This window comes from Bos taurus, chromosome 29, assembly GCF_002263795.3.
Source record: "Bos taurus isolate L1 Dominette 01449 registration number 42190680 breed Hereford chromosome 29, ARS-UCD2.0, whole genome shotgun sequence".
NCBI lineage: Eukaryota > Metazoa > Chordata > Mammalia > Artiodactyla > Bovidae > Bos > Bos taurus.
Window position 1 is genome coordinate 28,592,881 of NC_037356.1, and position 27,662 is coordinate 28,620,542.

Below are 27,662 nucleotides of genomic sequence, written 5' to 3' on the forward strand. Positions count from 1 at the left end.
TATTACAAGGCTCAATAAACATTTTAGGCTAAATATTATAAGCAGTGAAAAGTGATTGAGGATTTTGAGGGGAAGCCAATGTGTGAGCCAACCTTTGTTTTAGAAAGAACATTTTGGTGACAGTATAGGGGAAGTATTGGACATGTTGGAGTAATGAGACCAGTTAGAAAATCATCAAAATACTCGAGGTGATTGGTGATAAGTCCCTAAACTGGACTGGGACAATGACAGAGAAAGAAATTCCATTCCATTCAATTCAACGAGTATTTCTACAATGTTTTTTTGTTTTTTGACTGAGCACAGTACCAGGTTCTAAGGATTCTAAGATGAAATAAGATACTGTCCCCATGCTCAAAGAACTCACAGTCTTTATGTTGAGAATAAAGGAAACAAGCACGTGGACAGTGTTCCGGACTGAATTGTGTCCCTCCTAAATCCATGTGTTGAAGCTCTAACTCCCACTGTGGCTGTATTTGAAGATGGGCTTTAAGGTGATTAAACTTAAATGAGATCATAAGGGTGGGCCCCTAATCCAATACAACTGGTGCCCTTATAAGAAGAGGAAGAGACACCAGAGGGCATTCTGCTGTCTGGCGTACACAATGGAAAGGCCACGAGAGGACACAGCAAGAAGGTGCCATCTTCTAGCCAGGAAAAGAGGTCTCATCAGGAACTAATCCTCGTTGGCACCTTGACCTTGGACTTCCAGTCTCCAGAACCATGAGAAAATAACTGTCTGTTGTTTAGGCCTCTTAGTCTGTGGTATTTTGTTATGGTACCCCAAGCAGACTAATACAGACAAGTCTTTAATTTACAAGGTGATATAGACAGCAGCATAGACAGGATTCAGTTAGGCCACTGATTAGACATGTCTAAGACTCAGAAGAGGGCTTCCTAGGTGGCTCAGTGGTAAAGAATCCGCCTGCCACTGCAGGAGACAGAGGTTTGATTGCTGGATTGGGAAGATGCCCTGAAGAAGGAAATGGCAACCCACTCCAGTATTCTTGCCTGGGAAATCCCTTGGACAGAGGAGCCTGGTGGGCTACAGTCCATAGGGTCGCAAAGAGTCGGACATGACTGAATGACTGAGGATGAGCACAAGGGCTCAGAAGGGACGACTTAGGTTGCTGTTAGCTTCTTCTGCTAAAGATGGATTAAGCGCAGATAGATTGAGAACATGGCCCAGAACCACGCCTGATGGACTCCAGCACTGAAGAAAGATGGCAAGAGTGGTAGGAACTCCTGTTGGTTCTAATGCTGATGTGTTGGTGACTTAAGTGACATACGTGCCCCTCTCTACCCTCTTCTTCATCCTCAGAAGGATGATGGGGGAGAGATGGTGGGTATCTGAAATGAATTCTACAGACTTCATTTCTACTCTATTCCTTCTCTACTCACTGACAAAGCCAACATTTAGAAATGGAGTTTATGGAATTTGACATATTGTCGATTCACTTGTTCATTAATTTTTTTGTGAGCTGTGTCATCAGTTGGATTCTTGTATTATTATTTTTTAATGTTTTCTCTATTGGGACTTTGCCTTCTTCAACAAGAATGGAAGCTTCTTGAGGACAGGAGCTGTTACTTGAATTTCTTTGTTTCTGCCCTTTATCCTTAGCTCTAGCACACAGCTGAGCTTGGGTACAGGACAAACATTTGCTTTGAATGATTATAAGAATGGTCACATTAAAAAAATTTTTTTTTTGGCTGTGCTGGGTCTTTGTTGCTGTGCATGGGCTTTCTCTACGTGCAGTGAGTGGGGGCTACTCTCTAGCGGCGGTGCACAGGCTTCTCACTGCATTGGCTTCTCTTGTAAGCATCGGTGCATGGGCTTCGGTAGTTGCGGCTCTCAGGCTCTAGAGCTTGGGCTCAGTAGTTATGGCGAATGGGCTTACTTGCTGTGTGGCATGTGGGATCCTAGTTTCTGGACTAGGGATCAAATCTGTGTCCCCACACTGGCAGGCGGATTCTTAACCACTGGACTGCCAGGGAAGTCCCAGAACAGTTACATTTAGATAATCATTTTAAAACTTCTGCAAATTACAAAAATAGTCAAAGTAAGATATCTTTATTTAAAATTACAATGTGCATTTTAAAGCCTCAAAAGAATATTAGTGTAGAAATCACAGTATTTAAGTAGACTCCAGAATAGCTCATGGCAATGGATCTCCTGTACCGAGAGAGAGAGATGGGCAAGGAACTAGATTTCAGAAAATGAGGGGTGTGACAAGTGTGAGTCAGTGATGCATGGCCGTTGCCTGCAGCACTATTTAAGGCTCAGTGACACCTCTCTGATGGGGTTAAGTATTTACATGCAGCCTGATTCTTCCCTCTGACTCTGCAAGCTACAGCAGCTCACTGGGAGCCCTGGGAAAGAGAGAAAACCCTCCCTCCAGGGATCCAGGAGCTAGTGGATCTTCCCTCCCCTTCCTGGATCTGAACTGGGCTTCCCTCTGAGAGTTTATGGCAGCCTGACCTCCAGCCTCTGAGTTGGAGAATCTGGCTGCTTCTGTACTACATAAAAAGGGCAAGTGTGTTCATTATTATTATATTATTATCAATGTATAATATATAAGTGCGATTATACTGTCAGCAGCCAGAGTTTCTGACCACAGATCAAGCTGGGGTGACATAAATACACCTAGTGAGGTCTTTGGAGAGTCTATGAGAAGCTGAGAGGATTCAATTCTGTCTATGATGGGGGCTCCAGTGAAGTATCTTCCACAAGCGACTTTGGAAGTGGAATGTGGTGGGAGGTGGGGTGGGGTGAGGGTGGGGGCGGGCACTGGGAGGATCTGTATAAACAGTATTTGCTATATCTGGGTTGTGATGTAAAAAAAAAAAAAGATTCAATTGCCTCCTCTGAGCAGTAGCTAATGGCTCTCATTCTTGGCCAGGAAGGAGGCAGACAAGGAATGACCCAGAGGCCTGGAAAGAGCGAAGGGGTAGCCTTCAGCTTCTTGGGTCAGCTTCTTTACCTGAAAACCTGGGCTGCTTGGGTTTCACTTTCTGCTTTCCTCACTTACATCCGTGTCTTTTGTCTAGGCTTTATCCAGGCCCCCTGCCTGGTCTGGGGTCAGAGGATCAATCGCTGCCTGACAGTGGCTGAAATGGCTCCTCTCCAGAGAGCAAGAAGCAAATTTCATAGGGGAAGTGGGGTTCTCTTGTCCCTTACACAGAGGGCCACGTGCTAAGTTGTGGAAGCAAGCAAGCCTCCACCTGACACTCACTTAGTAGGACTGTAATCTTGGTGGAATGAAAGAAGGCACATGTCTGACCACATATGCTTGTGTGGTCCTCCTCCTGTTGAATTTCCTCCCAGAAGCAGAGGAAGCCACCCCAGTAGTCAGTCCCAGGCTGTAACAGTCCAGCTGGCCTCTCCTTTTACACCACCTCACCGATCCCCAGAACTCTGCCACTTTTTAGAATGAAAATAGGAAGAGGCTTAAAACAGGCCTGCCTCGCATTTGCAAAGAGGTGTTTTACTGACAAAGCCCCCACACCTTTTTATCTCTCCCTCTGCCCCACCTGCTAACAGTCTTCCCCTGGAAGAACCAACCGCCCCAGGAAGCCCAGAGCAGAAGGAGCTCTTGAGAACAGGAATAACTAACCAGAGTGTCATCTGAGCACCTTTTCTGGGGCCAGGGTAATGAGAATTATTCAAATGCAATCATAAAAATGAGGCCAGCCAGGCAGCAATGGGGTGGAGCTGGGAGAGGAGTGGGGGTAGGGGGAAGGATTTCTTGCCAGTCTTAAGTTTCATAATTTCTGGGGAGTGCTCTCAGGGTCCACAGAAGAAAATTTCCCCGCATCTCCACCCCGTTGAACTCAAGTTGTCTGGAAGCCCCGCCTCGGTTGTCTGCCGAGGGGGACTTGGCCTGGGTTGCAGGTAGTATCCCCGAGTTCCTGGAGGGCAGGGGGTGGGGGGTCGGCTGCGTTCTTCCGTCGGAGGCCACTTCTCACTCTGAGGTTTTCTCCCGGCAGCCGGAGCCGGCTTAGACGTCTTAGAAAAGTCTCCAGCAGAGGGAGACACTCCGGCGGCTGCTCCGACTTGGAAGCGGCCGGGGCCGGGAGTGGGTGGGGGTGATGGGGGGGGGTGGGGAGAAAGGGGGAGTGGGGAGAGGGGAGGTGTGTGGAGGGGGGGGGCTCCGGGGGGCGGGTCCCTGTGCCGCTGACGTCCCGAGCAGTGCTGGGAAGTATAGGCTGTGTTGTCACGCCGGTGTCAGTCTGATGAAGATTGGCATCAGGTAAGCTGTCATTCATTTCCATGTCAGAGACGCTTTTGCAGGCGGCGGCGGCGCGGCGGCGGCGGGTGCTGCTGCTGCGGGCGGCTGCCTCAGAGCGCGTGTGTTTTATTCCAGTCCCCAAGCCAGAGTATTATTCATTGCGACAGGGCAAGGAGGAGAGAGGGAGAGAGGGAGGCAGCAGGGAGGAGAGAGAGGGAGGCAGCAGGGAGGAGGGAGGCAGGGAGCAGCGAGGGACGGCGGGAGCGTGCAGAGGAGCTGGGGAAGCGCCGGGAGAGCGCGGAGCGAAGCAGCGCGAGCGGCGTTGAGGCCCGGGAAGGAGGCGGCCCGCCCGCGCCCGGGCCCGGCCAGCGCGCAGCCCCGCCGCCCGGCCGCCTCGCCCCGCTCGGGCCCTTGGCGGGGCGTGCATTGTCCACGAGTGCGAGGAGCGGGGCTGCGGACTCGGACCCCCGCGGGCCTAAGACACCGTAGCGGGCGGGCGGGGAGCTGCGCTCTGGGTGCGCCGGGGACCCGAGTAGGGACTCGCGCGCGGGCCGGTGGAGCCCCGGTGCCGGGAGCTCCGGGCTGGGCGCTCCGCGGGGGAGGCTGAGATCGGCGGGCCGGCTCCAGGTTCGCTTTCTTTCTCCCGGCTTCGGGCGCCCTTCGGGCCGGCGCTTCCTTGGCGCCAACAGCTTGGAGCTGCCTTCGAGCGGCTGGAAGCCGGAGCAGCCCCAGACTCGGGCCGGGTGGCTGGAGTCCGGGAGCCGCGGCCGCGTCCTGCCCGGCCTGGGGAGCCGGGACGAGTGAGGGTTTGCAGGCGGATCCGTGGGGACAGCGGAGCACGAGCTGTGGATCAGGGAAGCCGGGATCGCAGGGGCCAGGCTCGGGGACCCTAACGCGGGAGGAGCCGTTAATTTGTAGCGTTACTAGCTTTCCAAGGATTGTTGGGAGTCTTTGGCGAGGTGTGGGGAGGCGTAGGGGCCCTAGGCGAGATTCGGGAATTGGAAGCCCTCCTGGCTTAAGAACTAGGGCACGAGTTCGTAAGAGGTGGGGTCGGAAAGCGCTCAAAGAGAGAGAGCCGAGGGGGATGGGGCAGGGTCCCGAGTCTGCTGCGCAAAGTTTGCGTTTCTTTCGGGTGAGGCGTGCGGGGCTTTCCCGACTCCAGATCCAGAGGAAGAAACGAGCCACGCGGGCCGCCTTTTCCGGGGGCTCTCAGGGGAGAACCCGAGATTCCGGCGCTGTGTGGAGACCAGGGGCTAGGACTGGGAGTAGGGCGAGGGGTGGGCGGTGGTTGTGCATCAGCCCTGAATGAGGGCTGGGCTTCGGGACGAGGTTAGAGTTCGGGTTTTTAGGATCCAAGCTGTTTTCAGAAGCCGGATCTAAGGGCCGCCGATCGAATCTGCACACCGGTCAAAGCAGGGAGCCGGAAGGCTGGAGTTAGGGGCCTGGGCTTACATCTGAGGCTGGAATCGGAGGAACTGGTGGCGTTTTTTAAGGTTTAGCCACGGGTTCACGGCTTTTTTTGGAGGCGGGGTGGGGAGTTAAAACTATTGGAATTTGGGGAGGGTCGCGCCCGGGAGTCCCCACTGTCAGTGGGTTGAAAAACGATTAGGTAGGCAATGAAAGTAGTTGATGGGCGCCATGGCCGGCGAGCCCCAAATTCCTGCCGCTTATCCCCGAAAGAGGATCTGGAGGAAAGGACTTGAGGAGCGCAGGACCGGGTCCTTGGAGAAAGATTCCGGGAAGCGGACAATTCGAAGGGGTGTTCTGGGCGAAGCGACAGGGTAGCCTCGCAGGGCCAGGGATGGATAGGGACCTTGGCGGCTCGGCGGGCTCCGGAAGCCACTTGGAGTCTGCGGGTGCAGCGCGGCGGGGTGGGTGCCGTGGCTCGCAGGGGCCGCGGCCTGCGCGGGGGGCGCTAGCAGTAAGGCCTCGCTCCAGGCCTGGGGAGTCCGGGCTGCGGCGGAGGGCATGCTGGGCTCGAACTCAAGCGCCCGGACCGGAGCCGCCAGCTGTTGACCCGCAGGTTCTGTCTGCACTTCCCCCCGGCCTCGTCCGGAAGCCCACACGCCGGGCCGCCCGTGTGACGATCCGCTTGAGAAAGGGGGGGAACTTGGGGTCCTCTGCCCTTAACCCTTTGCCCCAGTACTCCTCCAGCGTGTTGAAATGTTTTCCAACTAGTGGAAACCGAAAGCTTCACATCTGAAGCAGATTTGGACTATCTCCTCCTCTTCAAATTTAAGAAAATGATGGTGTCCAAACACAAGCTCTATTACGCAAAGTCCTGGTCCCTAGCCCGACCGCGTGCCCTGCATTCTGGCCTTCCCGAGGCTTCAGGACCTTGGTGGGCGGAAGGTAGGGAGGGTCTCCTGTCTCTGATCGCCCACTCAAGCTGCACCCCTCTTGGCTCTGGCCTAGCTTGGTGGGGCCGGGGAGGGGGAAGAGAAGTCCCGACTAGGAACGGAGATTACCCCTTGGGCCACTGGAGAAGCAGAGTTGGGAAGTGAACAGGAGGAAGATTTGAAATTTCTCCTTTGCCATCTCAAACCCACTGTCCCAGCACTCTGTACACACCGCGCCCCTCTCCCGGGCAGCCAGAAGGCGCTTCCGGGACGCAGAAGGCGCGCGACCCACGAGTGGCCGCGGCGGCCCCGGGGCGCGGCGGCCGCCCGGCGGCGGAGCTCCGAGGCTGTTGTTTTGCAGGCTTGGAATTCAGGCGCCCTCTCTCCCGCGGAGAGCCCGAGGGCGGGAGGGAGCCGTGACCCCACGGAGACTCCCCGGTCACCGCCTCCCCCTTTGTGAGCGCGAAAAGCATGAAAGCCGAGAGAAAGGGATGCTGTTCAGAATAAGGGGCAGGGGGTTACCGGAGGGAGATGGGCCCGGCCACCGCTCACAGTAAAATGCCTCGTGCAAATTGCACTGAAGTGTACCCAACTTGAGACTGGCTGTTTTATGATCCTTTCTGCGAGTTTACAGCTCTCTGCTTTTAAGTCCATAGATTGCTTTAAGTTAATGAAAGTGCTGCTTTCAAAAAGGGCTTTTATTGTGCGGCCCTGGCAAGTCCAGCACCTCCCCTTTACTCTTCCAAAATGGGCCTGTTTAGAAAGAGGGAGCCTCCTGGAGTTTTCACATGGACAGAGCTTGGGGGGAGGACGCCGTATGACAATGAGGATTAATAAAAATCAGTGTCCAAGTCATTCGGCAAGAGGAGCTCACTTCTTTTCCAGTCCAGCGCCATCTGTACATTCCTGTCTTGCCTTTTGGACTTGCACTGAGTCTGACTGCAAATGTGGCGGGGTGCCTCCCCCTGACACCCCCCTCTCCGCATTGCTTTATGTAGGCCTGACCTTGTTCAATTAAACTCAAACTGGATTTCAGGATTTCAACTGGCTGCCCATTCAAACTGCAACTAAAATATTTACTTGGGACTGGGGGAGGGGCTTTGCCTGGCATTCAGGGAGATAGATGTGTTAAAATGTCAGGGAGGATGGCTGGGAACCTTGAGAAGACACATGGAAGGCTGTTTTCCTGGGCTTTTTTCCTTTTCTCAATCTATTTGGCACAAAAGGTGAGATGACAAGGTTTTTGACTAGGTCCTAACACAGAAACTGCAGTGGGGCTGGCCTGCGGCTTTGACCGCATGTCATAACCATTTAAACTGTGGTTAGTTGTTCAAAGCCCAAAGCTTCTCCAAGCTGGGTTTCATTAACTCTACACCAGTTGCCTGGAAGTTCGGTAGCAATAAATTGTATAAACACATTTGAAGTAAGTTAGTGATGAAATAAGGAGAATTACTGTCTTGTGAGTGGAGAATCCTGAATTCATGGAGTTCTAGCTTAACTGGAAACATACCTCCTCTTCCTTGGCCTTGATGTTTATGGGTGTACCAGAGTGTGTGTTAAATTTCTTTCTGCTATGTCCATCTTCAACCTGGGGCTGTAACTCATTAGGGACCAAGGCATGCCTAGAAAGCAAAAAAGCTGGGTTTAAAGGGCTCTCTATTAGCCTGGTTTAGAAACCAAACCAAACCCATCAACCTGACTTCCTTACCCTGGATGAATGCAATGTGCAACAGAAACAGCAGCAGAGCAGACCAAATTAGATTTTTAAATGTTAGCGGCTTAATAATACTGTGTTGTTAGCAATTGAATTTGTTTTTATTAAAGAAACAACCTATAAAATTTATAGGCTTCCAACATGTTGCAAGATTTCCTTGCTATTTATTTAGCCTCCTCCCCCTCTTCTGAAATTCTATCTTCAATTTCAAACTTTTTGTTCCCGATTTATTTAATTTGGAGCACATTTTCTAAATTAGTTCAAGGAAGGTGAGAAATGCAGTTATAAGTTTTTCTTTTTTCCTGTGCCGTGCGGCACCAGGACAGCGATGCTGTAAGATATATATAAATGTGTGATGCAATTGCCCGAGGTGCCGGCATGTGAAGCAGAGTGTCTGGATCAAACAAAATGCAGATCAGTGTAGGGAGAGGATGAAAATGATGCCACAGAGGAAGTTACGTGGGGAATGAAATCATCACGAGCCACCGTTAGCCATGATTCTAGCCAACACACCATGCTTTGTATGACACTTCAGATGAGATCCGTGACTTACTGAAGATTGAATTAGGCTGAGAAGCCGAATTTTGGAGGAGGAGCCTTACTGGCTGGGCTCCGTCCAGGCTGCATGGCCAGGCTTGTTGCGATGAGGATCTGCTAATTTAATTAAAGCTAATACCTGGTGGGACTTCCCTGGTGGCTCAGTGGAAAAGAACCTGCCTGCCAATGCGGGAGACCGGGGTTTGATCCCTGGGTCTGGAAGATCCCCTGGAAGAGGAAATGGCAACCCACTTCAGTATTCTTGCCTGGAAAATTCCATGGACAGAGGAGCCTGGTGGACTACAGTCCATGGGGTCAAAAAAGAACTGGACACAACTGTGCGATTGAAGAGCACCAACAATGCCTGGTGCGAAAGGGAGGAGGGAGGTGATGGAGGCTGGCAGGTCAGCGTGCCGCGCAGTGTTCAGGCTGAAGCTTGGGGCCCTGGCAGTTTTATGCCCTGTGACTGTCTGGCTTCATGACTAAAGTGGCTCAGCTAGCTAAGCTTCCAGGTCTTGGTTTCTTCGTCTGCAAAGTGGAATGTCTCACACAAATTCCTCATTAGGCCCTGAGAAAGACTGCTGCCTAATCCCTCACTCTAAATAATAAAGGAAATTGGAGGGAGGAGACTTCTGAGAAGTAAAGTTGCTTTCTTTGTGTTTTCTTGCTCTGCCGAGCCCCAGAGCTGGTCCCCACAACTCTCAGGAGTTCCCAGTTAGACTTGGGTGGAGGGACTGAACTCCTGCCTTTCTTATATCCTAGAATTTGAAATCCCTGCCGTGATTCCAAAATCCACCTGGACTTTTCCTGGAAAGGCAATTAACCCCGAGCTGGGGGAACCAGGGTACTGATTCCCAACAGTGCCACCTGGAGTAGCTTTCACCCATCAGATGAACACAGAATCTGACCGATCAGAAATGTTGTCTCTTTTCTTTATGTCACTGGGAAGAAGAGGCTGGGGTTGGGGGTGGGGGGTGGGGGTGGGGAGCAGGGTGGGCGCTGGTCTGGAGCTAACTGCAGCTTGAACCTCGCTGAGCAGCTTCCACGCTGGCAGATCAAAGCAGATTCTGGGCCAGAAAGCCTGAGAAGTTACACCCGGCCCTTACACAAAAGTGCATATGCACTTGGAACCTCCTTCCGTTCCGGCGCCTGATTTTTCAAAGCTAGCCAGTGATACTGGAGACAGGCTGCAGTGGAATGCTTTGCCTTTAAATCTCCCTCATCCGGGGGTGGGGGGAGACTTCTTGGGGTAATTTTTCCCTCCGCACATCCTTCTCCAGTGGTCACAGGCAGCATCTGTTTCCAGTCTGATGGGGGAAGAGCTGGGACACACAGAATGAGGGTAGAGGGAGATGGAAGGCACTCCTTCTACCAGAGCTCGACTTTTCCTCGGTCCAGATCCCCCAGGAGGAAGGAGGAACCAGCCCTGGGCAGCTGGGGAAGAGCTTGCTGCCAGAGTGTTGTCTTGAGGGAGATCTGCTGTTTGGCTTGGATCTCTCACCCCCCAGCCCTGCCCGCCTGGGTTTCTAATTACAAGAAGGACGGTTCTGCTAAGACCTATCTCACTAAAAACACATCTTAGTGTGTAATAAGAAACCCTAAACCAGGCAGGATATTTTAAAACTGAAGCAATGAAGATTAGATTAAGTTCTCCACCAAACAGCTCCACTCTCATATTATTTTTGGCTGGAATGTGGAGAAAAGCCACTAGCCCTAGGGCCCAGGGCAGACTCCAGAGGGTTTGGATGGGGCTGGGGAGGGTGGCGTAACTGTTACTTTCTCTGCTCAGTAGGAACGTGGCCAGTTTCAGTACAGCTCAGGCCAGGCAGCGGGGTGCCTTGTGGGGGGAGGAGGGAGCCTGAGGACAGGGAGGAGACCCTACCCAAAGGGGCCAGAGAGTGGTCCTGAGTCAGCAGGTCACAGGGCACTGAGAACCTTTTAACTCCCTCACATCATCTAGTCTTCTGTGTTCAGTTTATGCTCCTACCCGCCCCCCACTGCCCCATCCCAAGCCTAGTTAACCCAGCCATCCGCCACGTGGCCTTTGCAGGATCCTTAGTTTGTACAGGCTTTCCTGACTAAGAAGGTAAAGAACCCACCTGCAATGCAGGAGACCTGGGTTCGATCACTGGATCGGGAAGATCTCCTGGAGGAGGGCATGGCAACCCATTCCAGTATTCTTACCTGGAGAATTCCATGAACAGAGGAGGCTGGCTGGGGGGCTACAGTCCATGGGGTCCCAAAGAATGGAACGTGACTTTCACTTTCACTTCAGTTTATTGGGTATTTTTCTGGGTGGAGAGAGGAACAAGCAGTTGTGCAGACTTCCTGGTAATAGAGTAACCAATAATGGGGCAGAAGAAGCCCTCACTCTGTCTTGACCAGGATGGGCAGCAGGGGGTCTATTCAACCCTTTGTTCCTTCATTCAGCAAATACTTAGAGTGGCTCCTCTGTGCCTGGCATGGTCCTCGGCACTGAGGACGCAGCATCAAAAACAAATGGAACGAACACATGTGACCATCAGGTCACTGCCCTCGAGTAGTTTGCTGCAACAAGTTCAGAGTACAGGTTAGCTTCAGAAAAAAACCACATCAGAAGTCTAACTCTACTAGTTACTAATCGGGTGAATTTAGACAAGTTGCTGTGGGCTTCCCAGGTGGCACTAGTGGTAAAGAAGCTGCCTGGCAATGCAGGAGACATAAGAGGGTTGGATCTCTGGGTCGGGAAGATCCCCTGGAGGAGGGCATGGCAACCCTCTCCAGTATTCTTTCCTGGAGAATCCCATGGACAGAGGAGCCTGGAGAGAGAGAGTTCATAGGGTTGCAAAGAGTCGGACACAACTGCAGTGACTTACCATGCACACACAGACAAGTTGCTTACCATCTTTGATTCAGTTTCCCCATCTGTAAAGAGGGAAATAGAAGAACATAGCTCATAGAACTGTGGAGAGAGGGTCTGTAAAGTGCGAGCACAGTGTCTGCCCCCCAGGATGGGCTCAGTTGGTTTTCTGTCCAGCTTGTGGCTTATCCAGCCTCCCCTTTCCCTTGCCGTTCCTTCCCCAGGACATGGCCTGGGCCTCCCACAGGTCACTGGCACAGCAACAAGTGCTGAACAAACAGCCGTGTGCTCCCGTCTGCACGCAGACTTCAGGAGGGGCTGTGGTAGAAATGGGGACACAGAGCGTGTCCCCAGGGACTGTGCAGCTCCAGGAAGGACAAAGTTGACCCACAAAGGACTGAGAGATGCGTGCGCATGCACTGAAGTGAAAAGAAAAAAAAAAGGTAGAAATCAATTGTTAACAACAGAGGCAAGAGGAGGATGGGAGGCTGCCAAGTGATGGGGGCTGAGTGGAGGTGAGCTCTCAGTTGGTCTGGAGTTGGAGGGGCAAAACATGAGACTGTCCAGGTCAAGGTGCTCCAGTACTGTCCTGGTGATGCTGGCGGTGGGGGGTGGGTGGTGGGCAGACTGTACTAGGTTAAAAAGTCCAGCCTCCTCTGACCACAGCCAGGGGGCCAGAAGGGGCCACCACTGCCTCAGGAGAGCCTCCCAGGCCTCCCTGTTGGGGAATAGGCTGGTTTCACGCCTTGATCTTTCAATGCATAGAATTTAGGATTATGATTTAGTGCAGGGGGCCAACCAGCTAATTTCACTCCCGGCTGTGATGCGACTCTCTTACCTACCATCCCTGCACTCCCTAAGCCAGGAGAGCAGAGGCTAGGCCCACACCCGGCTCTCTCGGGGGCCACGAAGCTGCTGATGCCAGAACAGCTGGGATGTGGAGAACAAGGATTCTGCTCCAGACTGGCCACTGGCTTGCTGTTGACCTACAACATGTGACTGACCTGTGGATGTCAGTTACTTCGGCCATCTAACCAGGAGCTGGAACTTGCTCTCAGAGGCCCCGCTCAGCCCAAAGTTCTCTGATCCTGTGTTTCCTTCCATGGACTTGATTCACACAGAGATGGTCATTGGAACCACTATTGAAACACCAAACCAACAAGTATGACGCGTAGCAGCCAAGGCACGGAGTGTGAGGGCTTGGCCCTGGGGTGTCCTTCTGTTGTAGGGTCTCCCAAGACAATGGGGAGTTGACAATGGCTTTGGCTTGATCGATGGCCTTCCCAGGGTGAATGGGCAAGTCTAGCAGTAGGGGCGGGCTTCCCGGGTGGCACAGTGGTAAAGAACCCACCTGCCAGTGCAGGAGACACAAGAGACATGGGTTCCATCCTGGGTCAGGAAGATCCCCTGAAGGAAGAAATAGCAACCCACTCCAGTATTCTTGCCTGGGAAATCCCATGGATAGAGGAGCCTGGCGGGCTATAGTCCCTGGGCACGACAGCAACTGAGCACATAACTCACAAAGAATGGTAGGGACAGCTCCATGAGGTGGCCTTTTATCTGAAGGCTCACCTGCCTCTTTAAAAAGTGCCGTTTGCTTCTTTTGTTGAGCTAGTGTGGTGCTGGGAGAAGGGTCACTGGCTTTGGAGCCATTCTGTGTTCTGACCCTGGATCTACTACAACTAAGCTTGTGTCCTTCGGCACATCATCGAACCTCCCTGAACCTCAGTTTTCTTAGCTAGACAGGCTGCTGCTGCTGCTGCTGCTAAGTCGCTTCAGTTGTGTCCAACTCTGTGCGACCCCATAGACGGCAGCCCACCAGGCTCGCTCGTCCCTGGGATTCTCCAGGCAAGAACACTGGAGTGGGTTGCCATTTCCTTCTCCAATGCATGAAAGAGAAAAGTAAAAGTGAAGTCGCTCAGTCGTGTCCGACTCTTAGTGGCCCCATGGACTGCAGCCCACGAGGCTCCTCCATCCATGGGATTTTCCAGGCAAGAGTACTGGAGTGGGTTGCCATTGCAGGATAGTAATAATACTAAGCACATAGGACTGTTGCGTGAAGAAGGGAATGGCAACCCTTGGGGTCGAGAAGAGTCAGGATTGAGTGACTAACACAACAAGAGGAGTATTGTGACTTTTCTAGAAGAAAGTATCCATAAGCGTTCACGGTGAATATTAGCTTTTTTCCCCCAATTAGAGAATTTTCTCATGCACTCTCTCGTCTGAGCCTCTCAACTTTGTGACGCTGTCTCACTTTACAAGGGAGAGGAACCTGGGCTCAGAGAGTGGCGGAAGCGACAGAGCCAGGAAGGGACGGCAGATGCCTCTGTCCAGGGGGACACACCGTAATTAGGGTGGCCTGCGTCCACCTATGATGATGAGGGCTCTTTCTTTAGCCTTCCAGAGACAGAACAAGCACCGCTGAGCTCTAAGAGCCTCCGTGTCCTGAACTCTACCTTGCCCTCTCCTGAGAGTCTCTTCACAAGAGCCGCCTGAACCCAGCTCCCCGCCACCCAAACCTTTGTTTGGCAAACTGCGGGTACCTCCCGGCTGTTATGGAAACCCAGACTATCTGCGTTGACGGATTTAAGGACCGCCAGGGAGGGCTCGGGACTGAGAACGAGCTCCTGTCACCCTGAGGCCCTGGGCGCATACCTGGAGTCTCTCTGGGCTGCTGTTTTTTCACTTCCACAAAGCTTTCAGGAGGGCTGGGGTGCCTGGCACGGAGATGGGGAGGTGGGTTTTGGGCAGGGAGGCGGGGTGATGGCAGGGGCAGTGGGTGGCAGAGCTGCAATGCCATCACCCTGCCTCCACCGGCCGCCGCGGCTGGGAGGTGGCTCAGAGTGAGCCGACTGATGTGATGTCCTGGGGCTACACGTGTGGTCCTCTGGCTCTCCGTCCTGACAGACACGGGGGACCCTGAGGCTGTAAGTGGCAGGGCCTCTGTCTGGGCTGAGTCCAGGGTGGTTCAGGGAGTCTAGATGGAGCAGGGGAAGTGAGCCCACACCCAGAGGTCCCTCATGTGGTCCTCACTGCGCTGTCCCTTGTCTCTGAGTAGTCTCCATTCTCAGGCCTGTGCTGAGCCGGGGGTCCAGGGCTGTCCCCACCCTTTCTCAGGTGAGGCCCTGCTCTGTGTGGGTTGTGAGTTCAACTCCAGGTCAGAGGCTGAGAGAAGCAGCCCAGAGAGATTCCACACGTGCACCCAGGGCCTCGTGGTGACAGGAGTGTGTTCTCAGTCATGAGCCCTCTCTGGTGGTCCTTAAATCCGTCAGCGAGCCGCCTGCTTAATGAAAGCCTGGCCATGTGCTGTGTGGTTCTCAGGGCCTCGTGTTTGACCTTCGACACGCCTCTTAGCTTCTCTGGATCTTGGCGTCCTCATTTTATACAAGGAGGAGGTTAGATAAGATTGTCTTCGAGGCCCCTTCCGGATCTGCTATTCTGTGACTCTGGGGGCTGTCCATGCTCGAGTGTGTGCTCCCGACGCCCAGGCGCCCTGCGTCCGGAGGAGGTGGTGGGCTTCAGGGAATGTTCAGCCCAGCGGTGGTAGGACTGCCTGGCTCTGACTAAGCAGGGCGGGGTGGGGAGAAGGAGATTTAAGGGCAGTCGGGTCTCACTTAATTTGGGTGCTGGAGCTGGCGAGCTCCCACCGAGGGGCCCTTTCTGAGTGGGGGGGATAGTCATCAAGCAGGAGAGACCAGCGGTTAGGGAGCTCAAGTCTGATGCTCTCCTGTGGCCTGAGCAGAAGTGGTGGTTTTGCACTGTTGCCTTGATGGGAGCGTGTCTCATGGCCCCATCTCCCTCCAGCCCTCTCTGGGAGGAGCTGACTAGATGCACAGTGGGGCGGCAGTCCCCTGGGGGCTCCTCACTCGTCGTTAGTATGACCCTGAGGACAGCCAGAGAGCTTGGTGGGACTCCCCAGCTTTCCCTGGGGGCCAGAGGAAGGCATCCCGTTAGCAGCAGTGAGATGGGAGGATGCTACCACCTGTAGACGCCCAGATTGTTGGGAAAAGCCCTTTCCAAGCTGGACGTCTGGTCTCCTGGAATACTCTTCAGAGTCGTTTCCATTGGCTTTGGAAGGGAGAAAAGATGGAGAGAGCTCTGCACTCGCGGGCTGTGCTCTGGGTGGTGCAGTTAGCTGCTGGCAGGGGACTAGGGGAACATCCCCCACTTTCTTTCTGCACAGAGTCCAGCTGCCGCCCGTCCACAGTGGGGCTGGATTCCGCTGGGAGGGAGGAGACCAGCTCCCATAGCGAGCATGCAGACCACGGGAAGAAAAGGGCTCTTCTGAGTCCTGTGATTTTTGAGTTAGCTGCACAAGTCCGCAGGAGAGTGGGGACCCTTTCACTATGTTCTGGGAGCACTCACTCTTTATCTGGCCATCATCATAGACCCAGGAAAGAAAGTGAGGCTCAGCGTGCGTAAGAGAACTTGCCAAGGGTCACCCATCTGGTTCGGTGTCCCTCTGGATCAGTGGTCTTTCCAGCCCAGCTTGCTGCCTGCTCTAGGGAGACGTGTGTTTAGGGGTAAGTTGCTATGGATGGCTTGCTAACTTTTTTCTCCTTCTCTCTGCCAGCCTAGACCCTCTGCTCCAGCTCATAGCAGGCTCAATGTGAGATACAGGGCTTTGACTGCGTAGGTCACAGGTGATGAGATTCTGGTGTGACAAGGAGCATGACTGAGGCAGACCAGTGCCTCATGAGCCAGAGCCTTGGGTTTGAGCTGAGACTCAGCTGTATGCTTAGTGCATGGCCTTAAAAGCTGGCCCCACCATCCTCCTCAGTAAAATGGTGGTGATAACGCCTACTGGCCAGGACCACCTGAGCTAGCAGATGAGGATGTGTTGGCATATTACATAAACATAAACAAAAGTGCCTGCACTGTGCTTCACACGTAACATGTCGGGGAGAAAATCGGTTGGCACAGACTCTATGTTTCTTAATAGTTTAGGGTTGAGCACACATACATGCACACACACACATACATACTACACACACACCCCTCATGCTCACTCAGAGAGTGATGACAACCCTGTTTAAGTGATTGAAAGCTGGCAGGGTGGCCGTTCACAATGGCCCCACAGCTGGGGCGTGAATGGGTGGTTTTCTAGATTCCCGCAGAGTCAGCAAACCGGAATTGCAAGCCTACTATGTGCCAGTGGTTGTCACCACTTACGTTTTCCCGTTTGGCCCAGTGAGGGGCCATCTCGGGCCTGGTGTGGGGAGGCTTGGCCTCTGCTGGGTCCCGTCAGTCTGCACCAGGCCATAGGCTCCTCCCTGTAGGTAACATTCATGCTATAGATTTTTACTGAGCACCTTGTACATGTCAGACCTGGTGAAGGTGCTGAGGAGACCGTGAACTAGGCAGACAGGCACCCTGCCCATGGAACTCACAGTCTTCGGGGGAGATGGGCATTTGAGTTCTGTGAGTAATTAGTGAAACCATGATAAGAGGCATGGAGGAGAAGTCCAGAAAGTGATGAGCACATAGCTGGGGGATGTGCGCTCCTCTGGGGATCTGGAGGGCATCCTGGGGACATGAGCTTCATGCTGAGGTTTAAGGGGAACTGGTGAGGATTCTAGTCACCTTGGGCTGGCTTTGCCTGACCTCGTGGTCACTTGAGGCCCTTCCTGAAGAGAGAGAGTAGGCCAACCCCTCATCCCGGGGGGCTCCTTTTCCATCCCAGGCAAGGGCAGAACAAGGTGAGAGAAAGCCAGTGGGCACCAGAGACAGCCTGCCAGGGATTTTGCTCTCACTTGCCATCTCTGGGGTCGCACAGAGTTGGACACGACTGAAGCGACTTAGCAGCAGTAGCAGCAGCAGAGTTTACCAGGCAGCTTCACAGAGCAGAGCTGATGCTGTTCCCACAGAGCCCCTCCCCCTAACCCATCCTTCCACACTCCTCCAGGGCACAGCCTCCAGGGGAGCCTTTAAGCGATGCAGGCCTCCCTTGCCCATTCTTTGCTGGCTGGGGCCCTGCTCGTATCTGGGGCTGCCTGGTGATGTTGCCTGGTGATGTTCACATTCATGTCTCACCTGAGTTGATTTCTGGAAACCCCTTAAGGGCAGCAGCTGTGAGCTGGGGAGGAAGGCTCACCCTTCTTTCTTGGTACCATTGAGAGGACTGTATTCATCACAGATCTGGCCCTTCCCCCTAGATGGGATGAAGTCAACCTCTTGAGTTGTTTCCTTGGTGAAGTTGGAAACACTGGGAACAATAGATGAATATTTTGTAGTCTGGTCCTTTGGAGGGGGCAATGGAGAGGCAGGAGTGGGTAGCCAGAGAGAGACTGATGAGTTTAAGTGACTAGGGCTGTAAATGCAAAGTTAAACAGATGATTTAAAAAAAAAAAAAATGGATGCTTGCAAGGGAATAGCTGGTGGTACAGAATGGACCTTTGCCTGAGGCATCAGCATCCCCCGGGGTTGGCAAAGTGTATCTGCCTTGGGGTTGGAGAGGTAGGGCCTCACTTATGCCACAGGCTGGATGTGTGATTTTGGGCAATTTCCTAAGCCTTTGAGCCTGAGTTTCTTCCCTTTTGTGAAATTGGGAGAACAAAGACTCTGCAGAGGTTCGATGAGCCTGGTCTAGTGCCTGGTTGCTTGCTTGCTTAATTGTTTCAGTTGTATCCAACTCTTTGAGAGCCTGTGGACCATAGCCCACCCAGCTCCTCTGTCCATGGGATTTTCTAGACAGGAGTGCTGGAGTGGGTTGCCACGCCCTCCGCCAGGGTATCTTCCTGACCCAGGGATCAAGCTCGTCTCCTAGGTCTCCTGCATTGCAAGTGGATTCTCTACTAGGGAAGCCCCTAGTCCCTGGCACAGGGTACTAAAGATGTGTGGGTTCCTTTCCTGCATGTCCTTCTCTCTCCCCACAGTGCTGGACACAAAATTCCCCTTCAGGAGTCAGGAAGGAGTGGGTGCAGGGAGGTGTGGGCCTCTCTGGGGAGCCCAGCTGGAATGGCTGTCCGAGGACTGCAGGCTGGAGGCATGGATGTCAGAGCTGGCGAGTCTTCCCCAAAGGCCGGGCACAGTGTTCTGGGGCTCCCGCAATAATCAGAACAGGGTAAGTGGCCGTGGGAGGGCTGCAGAGCAGAGATTCTTTGAATTGGGAGGATAGGAGGGAGGAAATGAACACTTAGGAAGAGGCTGCTCTGTGCTTGCCCTTGAGCTAGGTGCTTTAGCACCCATTGTGTGAATTTATAAATGTAGAAGCATAAAATTTTAAAGTCTCAGAAATCTCAGAACTGGAAAGGACATAAAGACATCTATTTCAGCCTCTGTATTTTATATATGGAGAAATGAGGCTCAGAGAGGGCAGTAATTTGCCTAAGGTCACACAGGAAACTGGTGGCAGAGGTAGGTTAGAAACTGCCCAGGCCAGGACAGTTGGAGCAGAGCAGAAAGAGCACAGATTTTGGAATTAGACAGTCTAAGTCTGACTACAAATGTGCTTACACACATTTGAAACTTACTTCTTGAGCCTCAGTTTGCTCAGCTGTAAGATGGGATAGTAATTCTCGACTCAAGTGGTGGCCATGGAATAGAAATGAGATTACCTGGATAAAGTGCCCGATATGATAAGGGGGCTCTGTGGGCTTGAATCCTTTCCCCTCTCAGCCCTGCCCCCTCCCCACTTGGCTCAGGGCTCTGACCACACCCACAGGGCCTCCAAAGAGCCTTGAGCTGGTCCAGCCTTGTCCCCACTAGGGTGCCAATACACAGGAGGCCTGGGGGCACTCATTCATTTCCTCATTCAGTTATTCAAGTACTTACTACGAATCTCTCGAGTGTGCAAGGCATTGTCTTGGTGCCTGGGCTTTATTGTTGCTGTTGTTCACTTGCTAAGTCATGTCCAACAATTTGTGACCCCATGGACTGCAGTGCACCAGCCTCCCCTGTCCTTCACTGTCTCCCGGAATTTGCTCAGATTCATGTCCACTGAGTCAGTGATGCCATCTAACCATCTTATCCTCTGCTGCTCCCTTCTCTTTTTGCCCTCAATCTTTCCCAGCATCAGGATCTTTTCCAGTGAGTCAGCTCTTCACATTAAGTGGCTAAAGTATTGGAGCTTCAGCTTCAGCATCAATCCTTCTAGTGAATGTTCAGGGTTGATTTCCTTTAGGATTGACTAGTTTGATCTGCTTGCAGTCCAAGGGCTAGAAAGGAGCAAAAACAGATGTAGCCTCTAGCCTGATAGAGTTTTCAGTGGATGGAGAGAAACATTAATTTAAAAAAAAATCATACAAATAAATTTGAAACAACACATGTAAAAGGAGCTTTGACGGGAAAAATGTGGAACTACGAGAGCATTTAAACAGGAGATTTTATTTAGAGAGAGCAGGGAAGAGTCTGCAAGGAAGAGAAGTTTGAGCTGAGATCTGAAGGGAGAGGAGGAAATGAGTGAATAAAGATGGAAGCAAAGAGTAGGGTTTAATCCCTTGGCCAGGAAGTTCCCCTGGAGGAGGGCGTGGAAACACCTTCCAGTATTCTTGCCTGGAAAATCCCATGGACAGAGGAGTCTGGTGGGCTACCGTCCATGGTGTCCTGATGAGTCGGATACAACTGAAGCAACTGTGCACACATGCAAAGTGTATTCCAGGGTGTGTGCCTGGGGGAAACAGTAGGTGTGAAGGCCCTGGGGAGAGAGGAGGTATTGATGGATGGCCAGGGGGCCAGGGCAGAGAACCATGTCAGGAGGGACAACTTGGAAGAGCTGGGAAGCACGCACAAGCAGTCTGATCTGGACCAGGCAGCACGTTTGGATGAGAAGGGAAGACCAAGGCTGTGATTCTAAAGTAGAGACAAGGCTAAAGCTTGGCTAAAGCGACTTCCCTGCTGGTCCAGCGGTGACGAATCCACCTGCCAATGCAGGGGATACGAGTTCGATCCCTGGTCCAGGAAGATTGCCCAGGGGCAACTAAGCCCGTGCACCACAGTGACTGAAACCTGCGTGCCTAGGGCCTGTGCTCCGAAACACGAGGAGCCACCGCCCCGAGAAGCCGGCACACCCCAGCTAGAGAGGAGTCCCTACTCACCGCAGCTGGAAAGAAGGCCGAGTGCAGCAACCAACGCCTTGTGCAGCCAGAAATAATAAATAAAGAAATAAAAAATTTAAAAACGCTGGCTATAGGCCCGGAGAGAGAAACAGAAATGAAAGTAATAATAATAAAAATCATAAATAGATTGCAGGTCCTTGGTGGAGAGGAGGGAGGTAGAAGTAAAAAATGAGCAAATCCATCATATAAGTGAACGGTGTCAAATTCATTTACGTCAAAGCCTTAATGATTTGGATTCATCGTTGAATAAAAGCCGAAGCCCTCACCGTGGCAGAATCCCCACCTCCCCAGTCCCGTTCCTCTCGCTGTCTTCCTTTTGCACTGCTCTGGCCAGCCAGATCATCCCCACCCAGATTTCCCTGTGGAACCCAGAGGGGTCAGACATGCTTCTCCCTTGGGGTTCTTATACTGGCTGTTCTCTCTGCCTGGAGCCCTCTTTCCCTGACCTTTGTTTGACTCGCTTTGATCTAGGCAGAGCTGAGGGCGAGACCCTCAGGATTCAGGATTCTTAAACATTTGGGGAACTTCTGAGAAGATCCTCCAAGTCATGAGTCCCCAACCTCTGGGATCTAGTGCCTGGTGATCTGAGGTGGAGCTGATGTAATAATAGTAGAAATAAAGTGCCCCGTAAATGTAATGAGCTTAAATCACACTGAAACCACCTGCTCTGACCCCTGGTTCGTGGAAAAATTGTTTTCCATGAAACTGATCCCTGGTGACAAAAAGGTTGGGTACCACTGCTCCAAATGGTCTATGAGGTTGTGGCTGTTCTGTGTGTGAGGTGGGCAAATAATCTCCCAACGATGATGAGCATTTGTTTCTCAAGACCTGGGTCCAATCAGCTTCCAGTGTTGAGCACTCTGCTCTTCTGCCCGCCCCCTCAAGCCCGAGCTCCACCCAGACTGGCCACTCTTGGTCTTAGGCTGGGGCTGGGATACACAGAGAAGATGTCTTTGCCCTGGTGCCTGGGCCTTTGGGGGCTGTGCTGGGGGACAGGCCTCAAGCTGTGCTCCTACTCAGAGTGGGAGCCATCAACGTTATCCTTCAGCTGTTGTTTGCATTCTGAAAATGCATTTGTTTTGTTTTGGAGCCACAGAGCACAGGAAAGCCTCAGTCACCGGAGGCCAACTATCTCAGTTTGCCGGGAGCCATACTGGTTTAGTGCTTTGGTGCTGAAAGCCCCAATTTCAGGTGGAGCCCTGGGTCCCGGGCGCTGGGGTGGTTGGTAACCCTGTGAGTCAGTTCAGACAGACTCATACAGCCACTAAAAGCTGTCCCCTTGCTCCCTCCATCCGGCTTCTGAATCTCTCAGCAATAACAGAAGTCCCCGGAGGGCCTAACAGAAAGATAGAAGCTTGTGGCTAGAGATAGTGGTTTAGTCGCTAAGTCATATCCAACTCTTGAGACCCCCATGGACAGAGGAGCCTGGCAGGCTACAGTCCATGGGATTCTCCAGGCAAGAAAACTGGAGTGGCTTGCCATTTCCTTCTCCAGAGTTCAAATCCCATGTCTGCTGCGGACTATCATCTTGACTATCATGTAAACCTGCGTTTCAGGGTCCTCTTTTGTAAACATGGGGACTGTAATAGTTCCACGATGGTGTTGGGTGGGGACTCAGATGGCCTGATGCGTATATAACTCCTGGCACATGATAGGTGTTCCTGTCACAGGCTAGGTCATCCCTGCTGTTGCATTTATTCCCAGTGTTGGCTATCAGATCAGATCAGATCAGATCAGTCGCTCAGTCGTGTCCGACTCTTTGCGACCCCATGAATCGCAGCACGCCAGGCCTCCCTGTCCATCACCAACTCCCGGAGTTCACCCAGACTCACGTCCATCAAGTCAGTGATGCCATCCAGCCATCTCATCCTCTGTCGTCCCCTTCTCCTCCTGCCCCCAATCCCTCCCAGCATCAGAGTCTTTTCCAATGAGTCAACTCTTCGCATGAGGTGGCCAAAGTACTGGAGTTTCAGCTTGAGCATCATTCCTTCCAAAGAAATCCCAGGGCTGATCTCCTTCAGAATGGACTGGTTGGATCTCCTTGCAGTCCAAGGGACTCTCAAGAGTCTTCTCCCACACCACAGTTCAAAAGCATCAATTCTTCGGTGCTCAGCCTTCTTCACAGTCCAACTCTCACCTTCATACATGACCACAGGAAAAACGATAGCCTTGACTAGACAGACCTTTGTTGGCAAAGTAATGTCTCTGCTATAGGATGGGAGAAATCACCACTTCCTTTCTCTCAGAGAGGCTGGCCTAGGCACCCCCAGTGCCATGCACAGAGGGTTCTTAAATGGGCTGGGAGTCATCTGGTCAAGGGACTCAGGGCATGATAGCTGCAGCACGTGACAAGTATGTTTTCTGACCGTGGGTCCCCTGCCGTGTGGATTATTGGAGACACGTCTCAAATTCATGGCCAGCTACTCCCTGCCTCTCTGATGGAGGGTGAACTGTGCTCATGGGACAGGAACTCTTTTTTTTTTTTTATAAATTTTTTACATTGACCTTTAAAAAAAAGAAATTTATTACTTATTTATTTGGCTGCACTGGGAACTTCCTCGATGGCTCAGCAGGTAAAGAATCTGCCAGCAATGCAGGAGACACAGGAGATGTGAGTTCAGTCCCTGGGTTGGTAAGATCCCCTGGAGGAGGGCATGCCAACACACTCCAGTATTCTTACCTAGAGAATCCCATGGACAGAAGAGCCTGGCGGGACACAGTTCATGGGGTCACAAAGAGTCAGACACGACTAAGCACATGGCACACAGATCTTCACTGCAGCATATGGGATCTAGTTCTCTGACCTGGGATCGAACCCAGGCCCCCCGCATTGGGAGCACAGAGTCTTAACCACTGGACCACCAGGGAAGTCCCTACATTGCTTATTTCAATGGCCAAAATGAAACAAAGGAGATAAACATGATTTCCAAGGCATTCTAAAAGTCACAAGAAGAGATGATTGTTTTCAGATCAACTCTTTTCCTGGATTTCCAGTCTAACATTGACTTTGACAAGCCGGGGGCATCAGCAGATTGCACTCCCTCGATGAACGGAGTATTCTTGAAGGGCCAGTCTGAGCAGGGGACGGACTCATGCAGAGAAGAGAAGACCAATGGGCTGTTACTCGAAGCTGAACACGCTCTATTTCCTGTGAGGTTTTCCTCTGTTGCCTGTGGCCCCTCCATTTGGCTCAAATCCATTTTCAATTTGTTTAGCACCCACCGTGCACCAGCCACCAGGGAGGAAAACAAAGATGATGAGCTTTGGCCTCTACGTGAAGGAGATTACAGTTTGAGTGGAGAGAGAAGTGTGGAAACATGGAAAATTAAATTATTTTGGAGGAGTTACATAGCAATACAAGAGGGTGGATCATCAGAAGAGATGTTCCAGGACAGAGAGGATTCCTTACCGAACAAGAGACACAGAGAAGAGCGTCTCAGAGGAAGGCGATGTAGAGGGCTGCAAGACCCAGAGACCTGATGGAACAGGCGGGTGGGGTACCAAACCCCTGATATGTATGATCTTGGAGCAGGCTTGGGATGCAGGTGTGACTGCCTCGGTTTTTTTATTTGTTTATTTTTTCCAGTATTTAAACTCTTTATTTTATACTGGAGTATAGCTGATTAACAATGTTGTAATAGTTTCAGGTGGACAGCAAAGGAACTCAGCCACTCTCCCCCAAAGTACATGGCTCCCCAGTGGCTACATGTAGCCACTCTCCCCCAAACTCCCCTCCCATCCAGGCTGCCACATAACAATGAGCAGAGTTCCCTGTGCTCTACAGTAGATCTCTGTTGGTTATCCATTTTAAATATAGCAGTGTGTACATGTCCATCCCCAATTCCCTAATTATCCCTTGCCTCCATCCTTCCCCCCAGCACCACCCCCCGACAACCATAAGTTCATTCGCTAAGTCTGTGAGTGACTGATTCTATCTATACATATGGCAAAGGCCGAGCTGCCCAGCTGATAACTCTGGCGCAGAAGCCAGGCCTATCTTCGTCTCAACTTTTCCAAGAGCAAGCCTGTCTCCCATGAGCTAGACCCTGAAATTTGGGAAGGATTGACTAGTCAGGGAAAGGAGAGCCGTAAGCAAGGGTGTGAGTAAAGAAAGTCAGGGAAAGAAGAGCCGTAAGCAAGGGTGTGTGTTGGGGTGTTAGCCAGCTGGCCAGGAGCGGGAAAAGTCAGCCTTCTCCTGGGGAGTAGCACCCCCAGTCTACTGTGGGGTAGACACTTGAGCCTCCAGAATTTTGCACATGCTGACTGCTGTTCTCCTCAGGACCTCTCCTCTCCACACTCAGGAGCACCCAATGTCTTTCTCTTGGCCTGAGTCAGAGGCTGGCTAGGCCAGCATCCTCCAAGAAGACCCAATAAATCCCTAGTGGTAACAGTAATGATAACAACACCATCTCACCTGTATAATGCATTTCTATCTACACAGTCCTTTCATTTGAGACCTGAAACAAACCATGAAGAAAGATGTCCTGACGACTGAACACAGGCCAGGGCTCCAGGAAGATTACTCACTGTTTATTGCTGTGTATGCAGCACATAAGAGGTGCTCAATAAACATTTATTTGGTCTCACTCCATTTGTGTGTACCAGATTCCAGCCCCTCTGTGGAAAGCAAGCAGCATTTCTGTCCTTCTCTCCTAGAGTTTGTTCTCTGTGCCCAGTGGCCCCATGTCTCAGCCAAGTAGAAGCTGTTGCAAAGCCCACATGCATTTATAACTATTGACTTCAAGGTTGAAAGAAATCTGAGTTTTTCTCTTTGGTTAGGTTCTCTGTGTTCAATTTAGTTTCACGTGAGAAATTAAATAACGACACTTTATCCTTGTCCTTTTTTTTGAGTAAAATATAAAAATTTGCCATTTTTAACTATTTTAAGTGTATAATCCAGTGATATTAACCACATTCACAATGTTGTACAAATGTCATCATATCGATCGTCAAAACTTTTTCACCACTCCAGGCAGATTAAACAATAACTCCTATTCCACCCTCATTCTGCCCTTGGTAAACTCTAATTATTTTCTGTCTCTTGGAATTTATCCATTCTAGCTATTTTATATAAGTGGATGATAGTATATTTGTCCTTTTGTGACTGGCTATTTCAGCGTTTGTCTGTGTTGTAGCATATAGAAGAATTTAATTCCTTTTCACGACTGAACAGTGTTCTACTGTATATATATGTACCATATTTTGTTTAATCCAGTCATCTGTTGATGGACACTTGGGTTGTTTCTGCTTTTTAGCTATTGTGAATAATGCTGCAACTGTCTGAGTCTCTATTTTGAGCTCTTTTGGGTATGTACCTAGGGATGGAATTTCTGGGTCATATAGTAATTTGGGCTACCCTGGTGGCTCAGATAGTAAAGAATTTGCCTGCAGTGCAAGAGACCCAGGTTCAGTCCTTGGTTTGGGAGGATCCCCTGGAGAAAGGAACGGCTACCCACTCCAGTATTCTTGGCTAGAGAATCCCCTGGACAGAGGAGCCCGTCCATGGGGTCGCAGAGTCAGACATGACTGAGTGACTGACACACACGTAATAATTCTACATTTACTTTTTGAGGAACTGCCAAACTGTTTTTCACAGTGGCTGCACCATCCCACTAGCAAAACTCCAGGGTCCGGATTTCTCTAAATGCTCACTAACACTTGTTTTCTGTTTTTATTGTTGTTGTTTATAGTCATTCTATTAGCTTTGAAGTGGTGTCTCATTGTGGTTTTGATTTGCATTTCCCTAATGACTAATGGTGAGGCATATTTTCATGTACTTACTGGCCAATTTTTTTTATTAAAATTTTTTTTTCTTATTGGCTGTTTATATCTCTCCTTTGGAGAAAATTCTATTCAAGTGCTTTACTCATTTTAAAAATGGATTTTCCTCTTGCTGTTGAGTTGTGGGAGTTCTTTATATATTCTGAATATCAAACTCACCTGAAATGTACCTTGCAAAGATTTTGTAGGTTGTCTTTTCACTTCCTTGATATTGTCCTGTGATGAACAAGCTTTTATTTTAATGAAGTTCAATTTATATACATTTATTTTGTTACTTACACTTTGGGTGATGTATTCTAATCATTGCCAAATCTGAGATCATATAGAATTATCCCCATGTTTGTTTTTTTTTTTTTAAAGAATTTTATCTCTAATTTTAGGTTTTTGATCCATTTTGAGTTAGTGGTTTGTATGGCATGAGGTAAGGTCTAAAGCTTCATTCTTTTGCATATGGAAATCTAGTTGTCCCAGCACTCTTTGTAGAAGAGACTATTCCTTCCCCCAGTTGAGTGGCCTTGGTACCCTGTATATACTCAGTAGCTCAGTCGTGTCTGACTCTTTTGCGACCCCATGGACTGTAGCCTACCAGGCTCCTCTGTCCAGGGGATTTTCCAGGCAAGAATACTGGAGTGAGTTGCCAGAATCAATTAACCATTAATGTATAGGGTTACTTCTGGACTCTTGATTCAACTCTGTTTAGACTACTGTAGCTTTGTGGTAAAATCTGAAGTTGGGAAGTGTGAGTTTTTCAACTTTGTTCTTTTTTTTTGCCCTGGGATTGTTTTTTATATTCAGGGCTTCTTGTGATTCCATGTGAATTTGAGAATCAGTATTTCTCTTTCCATGGCAAAACCTGTTGGAATTTTGATAGAGACTGTGTTGAATCTGTAGATTTCTTTGAGTGGTATTGACATCTTAGCAATTGTAAGTCTTCCTGTCCATAAACGTGGAATGTCTTTCCATTTATTTAGGCCTTTTTTAGTTTTTTTCAGCAATGTTTTTTCAAGTTTCTGGGTAAAAGTCTTTCACTTTCTTTGCTACATATGTTCCTGGGTATTTTATTCTTTTACATGCTATTATAAATAGAATTGCTTTCTTAATGTCCTTTTCAGATTGCTCATTGTTGGTATATAAAAACACAACTGATCTTTGCATGTGATCTTGTACCCT

At 50.8% G+C, this 27,662-nt stretch overlaps 1 protein-coding gene across 4 annotated transcripts in view; it reads left to right on the forward strand.

The window, feature by feature from the left end:
- The first annotated feature begins 3,761 nt into the window (after positions 1–3,761).
- Positions 3,762–27,662, forward strand: part of PKNOX2 (PBX/knotted 1 homeobox 2) — a 298,217-nt gene continuing 274,316 nt past the window's right edge. For 2 of the 4 annotated variants that reach the window (XM_059883036.1, XM_005226806.5), the window contains exon 1: positions 4,143–4,247. The gene's annotated coding sequence lies outside the window, so the exon portion shown is untranslated. Of the gene's footprint in view, positions 3,890–4,141; positions 4,248–27,662 lie in introns of those variants that run through there. The other 2 variants (XM_005226807.5, XM_059883037.1) reach the window with 2 other exon arrangements.